Raw genomic sequence first — 16,333 nt, 5'->3', positions numbered from 1 at the left:
GGGTGGCAGGGTTGGCAGAACGGTCTCGTGAGGACCCTGAAATGGAACGGGCACCGTATAATGAGGTGTACACCGCTCCACTTCGGTCGGGGCTGTCCTCACAGGCCTGATGCATGAACATCAGGACCCTTTTTTTTTTTTTTTTTTTTACCGAAGTCTTCTTCGCCTGAAGAACGGTCCTCAGATCCGGCTTCGACTTAGAAGACTTCGGTTGAGAGGGTTGCGTCCGTCTCCAGTCTCTACGTGGAGGTGCACGAGACGCAACACTCTCTTTCTGATGCACACGATATGATGAGCTCGACGGCTGGGGCTGCTCACGCCCAGCAGCCCCAGGGGGCTGGACCCGGCGAGGGATAAACTTTTTAAAAACGTCAGCTTGTTTCTTTGACTCCTGAAATCTCTCGACGACCGCGTGGACTGCGTCGCCGAAGAGACCAGAAGGTTCAAGCGGAGCATCTAATAAAAAAGCTCGATCTTTTTCTTTAATTTCAGACAGATTTAACCATAAATGTCTCTCAGTAGCTACCAAGGCTGCCATAGACCGCCCAATTGCTCTGGCGGTCTCCTTAGTAGCCCTGAGAGAAAGATCGGTAGCCCGACGAAGTTCACGAATATCGTCATGACTGACTCCCTCACTACTATCCAGATCCCCCAGCAGGTCAGCTTGATAAGCCTGGAGCACTGCCATAGTATGCAGACATGCTCCAGCTTGACCTGCTGCCGTATAAGCTTTGCCCACTAACACCGAAGTGGCTTTGAGCGGTCTAGTGGGCAAAGCCGAGGCTTTCAGAGACGATGCGGGACCAGGGGAAAGATAACTGGCTAAATTCTCTTCCGCCTGGGGCATCGCCTCATAACCATACTCTTTCAGCCCTCTTATTCTCGAATAAGTGTTAACTTGAGGGCTGAAAAGACGTGATGAGTAAGGTTTATTCCACGATTTAGATATTTCATTGTGCAAATCGGGAAAAAATGGAAGCCCTCGTGGTGGAGATAATGTGGTGGAAGATAAAAAGCGCTCATCTAATTTGCTTTTAGGACGAGCGCCCTTCTTCTCAGATGGCCATTCAATATTTAATTTCTCTACAGCCCGCGACATAACATCCACCAGCTCATCATATGCTGGGGAAATAAATTGTGAATCTCTTTCCCCCATGTGTGTGCTTTCACTCTCCAAACTCATCGCATCAACCTCCTCGGAGGAAGAGCAATAAAGTAATGGAGGGCTCTCTCCCCGGGCGGAAGAAACCGCAGAGCGTGCTTCCGACACCGGGGGGAGAGCATTGGATCTCTCGGGTAAGGAAGGAGAAAGAGCCCTCGGACCCGTCTCCAACCCCTCCGAAAGTTCCTTTTGCGATCCCCAGGAATGCAATCTCCGCGCTGCCTCAGCAGACGCGGGTCCTGATCCCTGCGGATCGCGAGCCTGCCCACTCTCTTTATCAAAGAGTGACAGGCGAGAGCGGAGCATGCGAAGCGGTAACATCTCACAATGCTGGCACTCAGCCCCCTCGAAGGCTGAGACCGCATGCTCCACTCCCAAACAAACGACACAAAGCTCGTGTGTGTCCCCACCCGTTAAATAACGCGGGCAGGGAGAAGCACACTGTTTGTACACTTGTTTAGTTTCCATCCTTTTCCGCAACAGACAACAGTAAATAGACAGAGACAAAATGACACAGATCGCTTGCTGAGACACAGAAGCTAATGCCGCGTTTCACCGGGTGAGCCTTTATCCCTTCCTGGTCATGACGTCACCCGCCCGTGACGCTCATTCTTTCCATTGGACTAGTTGACATTGATGCTCAGACGCATGCACGCTGGGGGCGTTCCCAAAGCGTCAAGTGACGCATCGAGAGTTCCCTCGAAAGGGAACCCATGTACCTTACATTATCAAAAAAAAAAAAAAAAATGCGTTTATAGTTTTTACCCATATAGTTATAGTTAAAAACCCAGTTTTTAAGCCGTTCCATCTCTATGACTGATAGATCTGGGAAACCCTCCATAGGAACACACTTACCCTGCTCTTAAAATAGACGTCATTAAGGGCAAAGTGATTAAATCAGTGAGAGGTTCACACTGCTGGATTCTTCTGGCCAGGGTCAGTGCCACAGTTATTTTAAGGACGATGCAATTAGAGCAGTGTTAATTTACAAAGGAAATTCTTCTTCTATTTAAACACCAGAGTCGTCCATCAACATCGGGTGTATAATTACAATGTCTAAGTACTCAGTTTCTGCAGTCATTTGAATACAATAAGTATCATGCAGGGGCCGCTATTAATGTGCCACTCAAACCCTGACACCGGCGCAGCACTAATGCAAGTTGCCCCGTCAAACCTGTAAGTAATGGGACGGGGTAAAGCGATCTACTGTAACATGAAGACCACTTGTGGCATATATACACACTACTTCAAAGATTTCAAGTGGATGTCAGCTATTGATGGAGGCTGGATCAGAAGACAATACGTGTGCTTGAAGAAGAATAGAGACGCTGCTGGACCTCAAAGGCTGCTTTTTATTTCCAAAGAGACACGGGTTCAGCACAACTTGTCCTACCTCTCCATTCAATTTGGAGAGAATGTCTACTGGAGACATGTCCATTAGGTTTTATTCTTTTCTCTCAGAAATTTGTAATGGGTTTTATTCTCGACTTGATATTCTTTCTACCATGGAACACTAAATAAAGTGTTTTGTCAGAGGGGCTAAAACAACATTGGACCCCATTGACTTTCATTTGTAAAAGAAAAAAAAAACGGCCCTGAGCTTCCAGAGAAGAAAATCAGACAGATTTGGGCTGATATGAGGGTGAGTAAACAGAATTTTAATGATTGAGTAAACTATCCCTTTTTTTTAGTACATGAAACAATTTATGCACTACAATGGCAAACAGAATGGCACAAATAATGACTGTTTCCATACAGGTTTCTCAAACAAATCTATTATTCGGTCAAAAAGTCATTGCATTTATAAACCTGCGCTGTTAACATTGAAAAATCGCACACTTCCCACACAATCTCTATTTCTAAGGGAGAAAAAAAAGATGTTTTACACTGTCTAAACCCAAGGTTGTATTTTATCCCTGAAGATGTTTGGAGACGAGTAGTCTGCTTAAGGCCTCAGCGCTCAGCGATCCTATTAAGAAGTGCCTTGTAAGAGCTTTCCTCCCCTCCTCTCAGGAAATGGCTGCTGTAATGTCTTTCCCTCACTGTTTTGGAATGCTGCTCAGCTCCCATGCTGGGAAAATAAGTGAGAAAGAGAAAAATGATTAAATCATTTTTTCAGGGGGGCCCTCTTAGAACAACATTGGTTACATTGTCAAAGGCCGATTCAGTGCTTGTGTTACAGAGGCTGACTCACTTCCAGGGAGTTTTTTGAGCCTCGCGCCGCATGTGAAGCCAGCTAAAATACGCCTGGGCTCGGGTGCTTCTTACGGAGATTGAGGACTTTTGCCGACTGCGAGTGGCAAATACGCTGAAAGGATAATTTGCAGCACACGACACGGCTGGAGACCGTAAACTTGTTCTCCTAGACTCCCTCGGAGCGCGGAATCTCTTCTTCCACCAGAGAACGGCCCATTCCAGCCTCCGTGGCTGAAAAATGATATCATAATTAGCAATCTGAGTGAAGGCTGATGTGCTATCTAAGTCCCATCTTAGCTTTTGTCGTGATTAAGGGCATGGTACGATGCCTGGGGGCAGTCTCCTCTTGTTTGAATGAGACAGATTGTATTACCGGTCCCGCACCAGACAGACTAGGGCAGGTAGCCCATCAACAAACTGCTTTATGATGGCGAGACAGCGAGCACGCTAGCATTGTCAATGCTGGCAGCTCACTGGGTTTTGAGTGTCACGTCAAAGGCTTTTTCCCCCCCTCATCTTTGAAATGCCGAACAGGAGGCTGTAACACAACTGCACGGCTTGGCCAAAAAGGGAAAACAAACAAAAAAACTTCAGTCTTGATTATCTGCCTCATCTGATCCAATTACCAGAGAGCTTTTACAATAATTCTAGTGTTATTTTGGGGGATGTTTTAAGGCTCTCCGATTTGATGCTTCATTCAGATTAACTGGCGAAAACATCAGACTGAGAATGCCTCGACATGCACAATGCACCGCAAAGTAATAGCAGGTAGACAACTAAATTAAGAATTACATTGGCTCTGTTCCAAAGCCTAAAACAGCAAGCTGTTTTATGTACACCGACTACACAGGCAGCCACACTCTTAAAAACACAGTTTTTTTGGCATTGATGGAACCATGAAGAACCTATAACACCCATGGAATCTTTCCATTGCACAAAAGGGTCTTTATAGTGGGAAAGTGTTCTTTAGATTATTCAAATGTTCTACACATTAAAAATATGTTACTAAAACACTGTTAAAACGTTTTCCTCCAGCGTTTTTTTTTAAGTCGCCAGCCACAGCCAGCATTTTTGATCATTTTCACAAAAGTTTCATGGCCCCCACAATATTTTGTTGTATGAATATCTGAACATGTAATATATATATATATATATATAAAAGAACAGAGGCTCTGCTTTTATTGTTATTATTATTCTAGCTTAATGCATTCTTTTTTTTATCAACACTTGAACGTGGGTAACTTTCATAAAAAAGCAACATATTGAGCAAAAAGTTGAGAAAAATGCATTTTTGTCAAAGACTACATTCAGATTGGGTTCAGAACGATGATCAAACATAGATGGACTAGATTGAGTCCATCAACACCCCCAAAGTTTGTACAATCCTGTACTCGACATTTTATTCGGTAACATTAGGCAGTTTTGATTTCTATGCCATTTATTGTTGATGTTCGCGTAATTTTACATATGCATATAACATGTGCTATCGCTTTTTTTCTGCTTCTTCTTCGCCTGTGTTTTGATCAGGAGATTCAGTACTCTTTCAGAAGATGTGTAATAGCGCCCCCTACATATAACAGTGAAAACACAGAATGCCGTACATTTCCATCAATGGCGGGAAAAGAGTTGATGCTTGATGCCCAAAATGCTTTTTCTAAGGCATCACTGTGAAACCCCCCTTTTGAAACATTTATTTATTCGAGTGTAACTGGAATGGCACCTCATAACCGACTGATTTAGAACACTCTACATAGGCAGCAACTCTGAGCATCACACAATTGATTTTAGTAGTGTTTACTGTTAGCATGTTGCTAAGCTAACACCACAAACTCCAATAAGCAATACATTTCGGTATCAAAATAATTGTATTTACTGTACTGTATAATCAACACTTCCCTTGCTTAGTCTACCATCTTGAATTGATTATTTCATTGACCTAGTTGCAATGCACTGTGGGAATGTGTTCTCTGCAGAGTCAATATTTAGCATTACGCAGACTACATTTTGACCTTAAGCTGCTAAAAGTTAAAAGACTCCAATAATGCTTGAGGAAGTGGGTCTGGGCATGAGTTAAGATGGGCCGCCCTGTCAGTGGGTCACCCACCGTGTGATCTAACTTTGATGCACGCACGTTTGGCAAGCACAACTTCTGCTGTCAAAGCCTATTAAAAGCAGTTTACATGTGCATGTCCGATTTGATGAATATGTATGTGACCTCCTTCTCTGGCGGTTACCCACTCGGCGGCACAGGGGCCCGGGGCTCCTCGTTGAGCTCGGCTTGCATAAAGACGGCGCTTCAACACTGCCATGGAGCGACTCCCCTGTGCCTGGCCTGACCTTTCACTCTGTGGATTTAACTGGGGGATAATGGAGAGAGAAAGGGTTAGCCTTAAGACAGACAAGAGGTGGAGGTACTGATTTAAAATTCAGGTTCTGACACGCCTTAATGAAATAATCCCACCGAGCTTGTCTGTGTGCGTCTGGGGCGTATCTTGTAAAGGAACGTGGTAGATAATAATCTCCTTTGATTTCTACAATTTAAAAAAGGATCCGTTCTGGAAAACCCAGAGGAAATTGTCTTTACTCAAAGGTTGTTCTTGCATTGCTCAGGAGACTTAATTTAGCTCTCAGTTATTTTTCAGTCAAGGCAAGACACTACAGGCATTTTTTTCTTTGTCTTTTTCTTTTTCTTTTCATTTCATGCACTGATCAATTTTGAGATTTTGGGCTATTTTGCTTCCATAACATGTCTTCTTTCAGACTAGTGTGGAAATAAAACACCCAAAATCAGCCTCGGCTCATTAGAAAAACGTACCTGTGGCAGCATTTTTGCAAAGCACAAAATACCTTACGTTGTGCACGTTTCGCGACAGTTTCAAAGTGAAATGTCCAGTGAGTGGCGCTAAAAAAGTGTTGAATTTTCACTGCCATTGTTTTGTCTCAAGATTCACACCAGTAATGTTTTTTTTGTTATTTTAGTTTTTTTAAAGCATGTTTATAAAGCCCCTAATTAAACTCATGTCTAATCCTGGCTAAATCAAAGCCCTGTCTGTGAAACCGGGCATTTATCTACTTTTGTCTGTAGAGTTCAATTACCATACATATCTTTAATGGCGTTTTCTCAAAATGTGTTCTTTCCATCAGTCCGAACTAACATAGACCAAACTTTCCTGTTGTATTCCTATTTATATTCTGAAGGTTTTTACAGACGTTTTTCCCCCCCTGATATATATCAAAATTAAACAATGTTTAAAATGTTCCAATGTTCAGATTTATGTTCCAGAAATGTATGCAAATTAGTGCATATTCAATTAGCTAATGCATCATATGCATATTAAATGTAAGTACAGAAAACTTGAAAACTAATACAAAATAATCAACTTATTAGGGGATTAATCAACTGGGATGGTGTGTCTATTTTTTTTTTTACCCTAGGGTGTCTTGCCTTGTCTTTCACCTAAAATGACTAGATAAAATAAAAATAGAAAGAAATTTGAAAATTGTTGACATGCACTAAGAATATGGAGCTATACAATTGTGTTTGGTGTGGTTCAAAGTCCAAAAGGTTTTGTTTGTTCTTGGAAGAATATGATGAGAAATGAGCAGTTTGGGATTCTTGAGATGGAATTTTGTGGAAAAAAGAAACTAAGGTGACAATTAGCAAAAAAAAAAAAATAGGTTTGGACAAATTCTGATGAGAAATGTTTGAGGTCATATTGAAACCTCTGACTTTTTGTCTTGGTAGATCTGACAAAGGTTTGATATGTTTCTGAAATATCTTCTGAACTTCTGTGGAAAACATTTGACATAACTGGAGAATTTTTCTATATAAGTCTCAAAAGTCTCTATTTGCTCTTCATCTAATTCATAGTTGTCGAAGAGAAACTGATTTGATGTCATATTCGAGAGATCTAAAGTAAGATTCTTGTTGTCTGGGAATGTGTGAGAAGAGATTATTTACAATACAGATTGTTTCAAAGCAGCTTTACAGAGATAACAGGAAAATGCAACAAAGTTTGTTTCCAGAAGAAAATAGCGTCACAGTCCAGCTTAAGTAAGTTCAGTGATGTTTAATTTTGTTGTAAAAAAGTTATTAAGAGGTGAAACAAGCTGTCGTGTGTCAACTTGTGCCTAATTGATTTGACATCTTATTTACCTTATATACTCTTGATTAAATAACTTGTACAATTGTCTCGAGCTATAAAATGAGAATGTCTTCCATTACAGATGGATCGTCATTAGTGACCTCTCTCATACAGCGCATGGGCAGATGTAATTGGAATCCTTAATAATTGTCACCTCTTGAAAAACTAATTAAACAGTGGCCAAGGTCAGACTGGCTTTGGTAATTAACAAGGGAGCAAGCTGAAGGTAATGATCATCAGCACTGCAAGGGCACATAAAGAGTGTGTGTGTGTGTGTGTGTGTGTGCGCGCGCTCGCGTGCGTGTGCATGGCCAGATGAAGAATAGAACATCAACCCTGCTGTAGGCCTGAGAGAGAGTGAGAGAGAGACAGATGGACTGAGACAAACCTGACCAACAAAAGATAGACAGAATGTGCTACTGCACTGAAAATGAACCGCACTTCCTGACCTGCCCTGAACATGCACAAATTAGCTATACTTTCATAAAAAGTACAAGAGTGAAATGCAAACTGTGACCTAAGCAGTCTGCTATAAACACTGATGTGCATGATCCTAACGTGATAACCTGATAAGGGGTCACATGTAAAAGCAATACCTTAAAATCCCCATATTGATAAAATCAATGCAAAACATGGATTATTTCTGTACTCTGTTTATAGCTTCCTAGCAACATATCAACTTAAATACACCACATTAATATATTATGTATGTGTTTATCATTTTATAAGCTTTCTTAGCATCATAGGAGAGTGTATTTTCTAGTGGCTATAGAAACCTTCAGCAGTTCTTTAGTATAGCACATAATCTCAGTGTCATGTATTAACATGCTGTCAGTCCTCCTATTGTATTACCCCTGAACCTCAAAACATGCAATTTAGTAATTTTCTATACAAAACAATGAGTTTCACTGTGGAAACCAGAAGCTGATGTAACAATATCTTCCTCACTAAAGTACACTTCAAAGGGGACTTGAGGTAGAACTGAAAGTATTAAATATGCATACCAGTTGTAAACACTGGAAACAGTGAAAACGTCCTGTTGTGAGCTTAAGGATAAAGATTGTTCTCGAAAAAGAAGTGCACGTAATTGTACTGAATTTGCAGAAAATTGTTATTTAAAACATTTTAAATCATAATGTTTTAATAATCTTTTGTTGTTTAAAAAAGTACATTTAAGTTTACATTTAAAGTTAAGAATTACAAATGTGTAATTACACATATATTTAAATACATGGCAAACAAGTTTCAATAGAAATTATATTAAAGTATATTTTAGTTTATCATGTAACCATTTTTCAAAGACAAGAATTATGCAAGTCCTACATTACATCTTCATTTAAGTTCACACTATATTAGTTTAAAGTGTATTATTTCTGTAATAAGTACTCTTTTTAAAGGTAATCTAAAGTGCTTTGTTTTCACAAGGGGAGCTACAGTATTCATATATGGTCTGACTTTTCAAAAATTACTTTTGTTGGTGTAAACTAATTCAGTGAGACTGATTTAATTGAAAACAGATTCCATGAAATCTAAATTTGAAGATAGCATAGTCCCTATTAGGCCATCTACTCTAAATGTTTGTATATGATTGCTTTGCCTGATAGCTTAGACAAGTAATCACACACCTTTCCTCAATTACACATATGATTTGATATAATAATAAGTTTGAGGAATGGTAATAGTGATGTTAGCCTAAGCACATCAGTGAGAGATTATGACTTCCCATTGTACTAGTAAATTAACCTCTGTCCCTCTGAGATAAACCTCCATTCCCAGCCAGTAACATCCTCTGACTTTCCCAAAGGCTCAACTGGAAGGAAGTCAGAGAGGGGAAATTACACTTGTCGCTATTAATGTCCCAACGCAGACGTTTCCCAAGCACTGGGGGACAATGTGCTTTCTGTGCCTGTCCGTGACACTGAAAAGGAGCACTTTGTGTGTGGTGGCACCAGAAGAGAAAACATAGCCGCCGGGCCGGCGGCCTATAATGTGTGGCGGTGATTCAGCAGTCAAGTATGTCACACTTATCTATATTTTTGTGTACACAAATAAAATTGGAATAGTTGGGCCATTAGTAATAGAGGGGTGCACACAGGAAGTGCAGGGTTCAAATGGGCAAGGTCATGCAAGCAGACTCCAGCGACCCATCCGTTAGCTTGTCAGAGCCTAGTTACTTCACACTTATTCCTCTGCAGCGTTATGTCATTTATGATTAGCCGAGCAACTCGCTAAAGGCCGTGGTGTCGGACAGCCAAATTCCTCTGGACAAGATTTGTTTTCTTTCCCATTGATCATTGGGGGCCGATGACTGATTCTCAGCAAAGCTGAAATACTGCAGATATTTTCTTTAGAGTTTAGCCATGAGGACAGAGTGAAGAGAAAAGACACAGGGTTCAGTCTCAAGGACAAATCCAGCCAGACAATTCAATCATTTTGCTAGCTTGCTGTCTAGAGCACTGCGTTAAAAGTAGATATATCATTTACGTAATTATTTATTTTCCTCAAAGTCCAGATTCTTGTACCAAAATAGTCATAATGGGGCTTTATAACCATTGTTCCCTTTCAGTCAGTCACTACGAGTTACGTCAGTGACTGACGAAATGGGGGTTTCACTAGAGAGCCCCATCACCTTCGAGTTATTAGAAAACGAGCCAATGGTATGAAAATACCATGGGTCTGCGGAATTTGTATCGCGAACTCCGCCCCACCACGTGGGTATAAAAGGAGCCTCGAATACAATCTCGCATTATGTTTCTGCTACGGAGCCGAAGTGTTTATGTGCTTCTCTTCACCTTCTCTAGAGCAGCGTCTCTCTCAGTCGGTGTTACGGTGTCTCTCTGAATCATGCAGCCGATGAGCTCTCACGACTTCGGCCATATCCCGGGGAATGGAGACTCCATCCCCAGACGGTTCAGCTGATTTGGGAACAGTTCAGCGATGCACAGGTAGATCTGTTTGCCTCCCCAGACACTTCCCATTGCCGCTGGTTTGCTTCCCATTGCCCATTGACACTTCCCATTGCCCTCGGCATGGATGCACTAGCTCACAGCTGGCCACGGGGCCTCAGTAAGAATGCGTTTCCCCCAGTGAGCCTTCTTGCACAGCTCCTGTGCAAGATCAGGGAGGACGAGGAGCAGGTCCTTTTGGTTGCACCTCATTGGCCCAGCCGGACTTGGTTCTCCGAACTGGTGCTCTTCGCGACAGCCCCTCCCTGGCCTATCCCTCTGAGGAAGTACCTCCTTTCTCAGAGACGGGGCACCCTCTGGCACCCGCGTCCCGATATTTGGAACCTGCACCTGTGGGTCCTGGATGGGACATGGAAGGTTTGAGTACCCTACCACCTCAGGTGGTGGATACCATCACTCTGAAGTGGAACCTCTTCATCACCTGGTGCTCTTCTTGCCGAGAAGATCACAGAAAATGCCCGATCAGGTCTGTGCTCTCCTTCCTCCAAGAAGGGTTGGAACGAAGGCTGTCTCCTTCCACCCTGAAGGTTTATGTGGCTGCAATCTCTGTGCACCACGACCTTATGGAGTCGAAAACGGTAGGACAGGTTCCTAAGGAGGTTAAATCCTCCTCGCCCCCCACATATGCCCTCTTGGGTCCTCGCATGACTCCCTTCAAGCCATTGCACTCAGTCGTGCTAAAGTACCTCTCCATGAAGACGGCGCTCCTGGTTGCTTTGGCCTCCATCAAGAGGGTAGGGGACCTGCAGGTATTTTCGGTTGACGAAGCGTGCCTGGAATTCGGGCCGGCTAACTCTCACGTCATCTTGAGACCCCGGCCTGAATATGTGCCCAAGGTTCCCACCACTCCCTTCAGGGATCAGGTGGTGAACCTGAAAGCGCTGCCTTCGGAGAAAGCAGACCCAGCCTTGGTACTGCTCTGTCCAGTACGCGCCCTTCGTGCTTACGTAGACAGAACGCGGTGTTTCGGGACCTCAGACCAGCTCTTTGTCTATTATGGTGGGAAGCTGAAGGGAAAGACTCTCTCCAAGCAGAGGTTGTCTCACTAGATAGTGGACACCATTGTCTTGGCTTACCAGGCGCAGGGCCTGCCATTCCCCCTGGGGGTGAAGGCACACTCCACCAGGAGTGTGTCTTCCTCATGGGCTCTAGCGCACGGCGCCTCACTAACAGACATCTGTAGAGCTGCAGGCTGGGCGACACTTAACACTTTCGCGAGAGTCTACAATCTCCGTGTAGAGTCAGTGTCCTCTCGTGTACTTGCTTCCAGTAGCCAGTAAGTAGGACCTGCTCGGTGTCATCGCTTGCTGCGCCATTCCACTCCACACACTGGAAACGTGCGCTATTTTACTCAGATGAGTTCTCCACAGAACCTGAGTTCCTCCTGCACTGTTGATGCAATTACCAGAGTGCATGCCCGGTTGGTCAGCCCTCGTGATTGGTTAGGTGCCTCCATGTGCATGGTTTCCCGGTTGGGCAACCCCCACATGTGTATTTCCATGGTAAGTCTCCTCCGAGCACATGTCTTTCCCTCGGCAAGACCCCTCTTGCCATCTCGAGGTTGAAACATTCCACCCTGCGGGCTGGATATCTCTGAGTTCTCCATATGCATCCCGTACTCGAGTCATATGTGTATTTGCGCTGTTACATTTTTACTTTAAAATTACATAAAAATAAAATTAAAATATAATTTTATATTGTGTACAGGGCTTAACATTAACAACCGCCAAATGTGGGTGTATTTCAGCAGTGGCATGTAACACGGAGTACTAGCCACTTTGGCTGGTTGAATTTTATGTATAATATATAAATTTTTCAATTGTAGACTTTTAAAAAGGCATCTGAAATAATAAAGTAAGTGCAATGTAGTGTTGTCAAAAATATAGTGGCTGGTAAGCAGTTAAAGTTAATGTCAAGCCCTGCATGTGTACACTATACCAGTCAAAAGTTTAAAATAATTAAGATTTTTCTTTTATTCTTACCAAGGTTGCATTTATTTTATCAAAAAATATGTAAATTATGTGAAATATTATCACAGTTTAAAACAGTTTTTTTTTTCTTCAGCAGAAAATCAGCATATTAGAATGATTTCTGAAGGATCATGTGACACTGAAAACTCGAGTAACGTTGCTGAAAATAATTTTTTTCTCTCATACATACATAAATGCATTATATCCCCATTTACTGTATACAAACAATCTGCTTGTCAAGGTTCACAGGTCAATCTAAGTGTCTCAAAGGTAGGGAAATACCATGGATGGATGGTCATTCTAAAACTCACATCTACTGTACAGGTAAATTACTGTCTACAACTCATATATCCTGCATTGTGAGGAAAACAGGAGCACCTGGAGGAAACCCATGCCAATAGAGGGAGAATATGCTAAACCTACTCATAAAGGACTCAAACTGGAACTCAATTTGAGAACCTTTTTGCTGTGAGGCAACAGTGCTACCAACTTAACCACTGTTCTGCTCTTAGTCAAGAGATCTCAAGATATATATTTTTTTCTTCCGTCTTTTATGGAGCGTTACTGTACATTGTGACAGGCTCATGACACAATTTAAAATGTGCTGCATCTACTGTCAGATCGGACTGAAACTATCAGGAATCTTATAAAAAATAAGTTTCAGTTGTTTGTTCCTAAAATTGGGATCCTCCTTCAGAAAGGTCATGTTCTTATGTCTGTCTGACGTCACAACATTTCTGAAGTTCTGAATGAGCCATTTTTTTCCAGCTTAGTTTCAATGAATGTGTTTTTTTCTCCATGGACAGGAAGTTTTGAATTGTAAAATTTACACTGTTTCTTTGACGAAAGATCAAGGGTATTTTTATCGTTTATGTTAAAACCTCTTTAAAATAACCTTCACACGGAGCAACGTGTATCTCAAGAGCAGAAAAGAGGATAACGGTAATGCTGCAGCCACATTGAGGACACTGACCGTGGTGACCATGGTGACCTCAGCATGAGTCTGATTGGTCAGCGGCGATCCAAGCGGGTAGATATTGCAGCCATCCTTCCTCCTTTAATAAAGAAGCAGCTGTGGTAATTGCCGTCTGTGAGGAGTCCATTATTCATGCAGATATCCAATAAAGACCGTGGGAGGGGATGGAGATGCGGGCGGAACCCGTACATGTTGATCCATATGATTGATTTTTCCTCCTCCTTCCAAACTCAATTTTTCATATTCAATGAGCGACTTGTAGATTGCATCAGTCAATACAGATACGTCTCAATTAAGCCTCACCCAGGAGCTCTCGGGGGTGGAAGCCACGGATTAGGGTGGGCTTCCCAGCTGCCTGCAGATTCACAGAGCCACCCGTAGAGGAAAGGGGAGATAAAAATGACAAAAAACAGGCTAAGTGTTGAGCCCTGATGTATTAACATTGAGATTAATTATAAACTCATTTCTTGGCACATTTCTTCCCCTTTATTAATTACAGACTCTCTCGGCTTGCAGAACTAAACTGTGTATTAATTCTCAGCCTTGGAGGACTGTATATCACCGCTCCAGATCTCATTCTGCGCCGCTCAGCATTTTTTCCTTGTGGACCGGAGAGGATCATTTACAAACATGACATGGTGGTCACAGTGTTCACTTGTGTACTTCATCTTTCCTGCCCCGGAATGGACAGCTATTTTCCTCTGGTCCAAGGGCACAAAGAACATAGTTCGTGCAGAGAATAAATGGGAATGACTTGATGGGACATGGAGGAAGTTTGGTTTGGTGTAATTGTGCACTTTCTATCTGAAAGATAGAAAAAGAGATGGAGATAGGGAGAATCTTTGCAACAGGAAACTATAACTATTAAAAAAGAAACCATAGGCACTTTAAGATGTCTGTGGCATTGTGGAGACGGATACGTTAATTTGTGGTAATGCTATGAAGTCACAGAGAGTCTACAGCTCCCATCCTTTTACAAACACACACATTGATTCTTAAAGCTTTTCATGTAAATATACTTCTGTACTATTTAAATGTACTGGGAAGGGTTTAACTATGCCATTCGTAGGGTGACTTCCCCAAAGACTGTAAACACTGTGGCTTTGTGGCACTTTCTGTTTGTTTGAGTGGACTGACATTGGCTCAACCAATCGCGTGATTCTAGGGTGGGACTGTCTAGGGTGGGAGTGTTTGGGACACCTATTTCAAAACAACAACAAATGTTGACACATTTGGTGAATTCAGAAACGAAAGACGTCAAATTAAAAAAAGGGTGGTGGTGGGGGGGGGGGGGGGGGGGGGGGTAAAGTTCATCCTCTGTATCTCGCCTAGGCTAATAGGTCCTTAACTTAAACACTTAAACACTTAAACACAAATACTTGGTTAACATTTGCCTTAGCAGTGCAGCGCGCTTCAGAAACCCTCCACCTTCCCCAGCTCCACCTGTTTGATTTGCTATGGGTAATTCATGTACGCTATATTGTACGGCAGCAGCATGTCTTATTTGCTCACAGCAGCGTGTCGTGTATGTCCCGTACTTGCTCTGCACCAGCAGCATCGTAGCAGATCTATTCCGCCAAGACCAAATATATCAACATTGTTATACCCATTACCAAGCCAAACACTCCGAGAGTTGCCATGACAGAACCAACATTATCAAAATGTTAGAAAGGGTGCATTACCTAACCTACAACAATTTCTAAATAGCTAGTTGGCTATTAATTAACATTAACCAATAACCCATACAACCTAGTTAATGCCAGACAAACAGGAAAGTTGTTTTAGAGGCAAAGCAAGTTGTTACATAGTGAAAGATAACCAAGACGAATACTGTTTTCCTTTGTAATAAAATGCACTAAGTTGTGCCCAGTAAGATCAGATGTGTGTATTCAGAAACTGAATGGTCAATTTTAATGCTTTGTTGAATTAAAGTAGTTACCCCTAAATAAGTGCAGTAAATGTAAAAAAAAAAAAAAAAAATTCTATCCGGACCTGCCTATAAGCTACTGTAATAACTTCTCAGATCACGGGTAGCGTACAGTATCATTGAAAGAAGGGAATGAAAAGGCAGAGAGAACATAAAAGGATAGGAAATGAGTGCCAGAGAAAGACAGGCAGACGGTCACATTCTCCCTGCAGATAAAATATAAAAGAAGCAACAATTAAATTATGAAAAAGGAATGTGACATATTTTACGAGAGAACAGAAGTAAAACCATGTAACAGTAAGCCCATCTGATATTTGCTGTTTACAGTATCTTCAGGACTGGATGCAATGCTAGAATAAAAATCCGGCTTAACTGTTTTATACAATATTATAATAATAATAATAATAATATATATGAGTCTTTTTGAGGACCTAGTCATTCATCATGTTGGAATCCACCCATGTCTTTATAAATATTTTTAAGTCTTTTTGCAAAGTTGTTACATAGTGACAGATTTAACTGTCAAAATTAACAGAAATGTTTGGAGATATTTCAGCTGCTCATTTAGGTGCAACACAGCCAGAAATAGAACAAAGTTGGGCAGATTTACACACATTTTACTCTTACCGTTAGTTCTACTAGTGTATAGGAATAATAGTATATTTCCAACTCCATCCTTATCACCTCACCATGAACACTGAATAGAGTGTATATGTCGACGGTTATGAGCAGTTTTCTTCAATAAATACTCTTGGTTTTTGCACAGGGGAGGAAGTTTTGAAATCTTATATCCACAGTATGTTTATGATGAAACTATGGTATGCTTTTACGAATGAACAAGAAAACTTGATTCCTCTTGATATGAGCCCTTAATAGAAGAAGAAGAAAAAAAAAAACGGGGTCTAGGAGGAGGAGAATGGATTCTTCCGTCGCACTGCTGTCTCTGGGAGGCGGGCACTTAATCAACTTTTACCAGGTGGTGCTCCAGCAA

The 16,333-nt window shown here is 41.9% G+C and overlaps 1 long non-coding RNA gene across 1 annotated transcript in view; it reads right to left on the bottom strand.

Moving 5' to 3' along the window:
- Positions 1 to 2,960: 2,960 nt before the first annotated feature.
- The window catches only part of LOC130084380 (uncharacterized), an 83,274-nt gene continuing 69,901 nt past the window's right edge, over positions 2,961 to 16,333 (bottom strand). The window contains exon 3 of the long non-coding RNA XR_008806920.1: positions 2,961 to 3,233. This is a non-coding gene — a long non-coding RNA (uncharacterized LOC130084380). The remainder of the gene's footprint in view (positions 3,234 to 16,333) is intronic.

This window comes from Rhinichthys klamathensis, unplaced genomic scaffold, assembly GCF_029890125.1.
Source record: "Rhinichthys klamathensis goyatoka isolate OS25496 unplaced genomic scaffold, OSU_Roscu_1.1 h1tg000003l_1, whole genome shotgun sequence".
NCBI lineage: Eukaryota > Metazoa > Chordata > Actinopteri > Cypriniformes > Leuciscidae > Rhinichthys > Rhinichthys klamathensis.
Note: the sequence above shows the minus strand (reverse complement) of the source record. Positions and strands in the feature narration are given on the sequence as shown.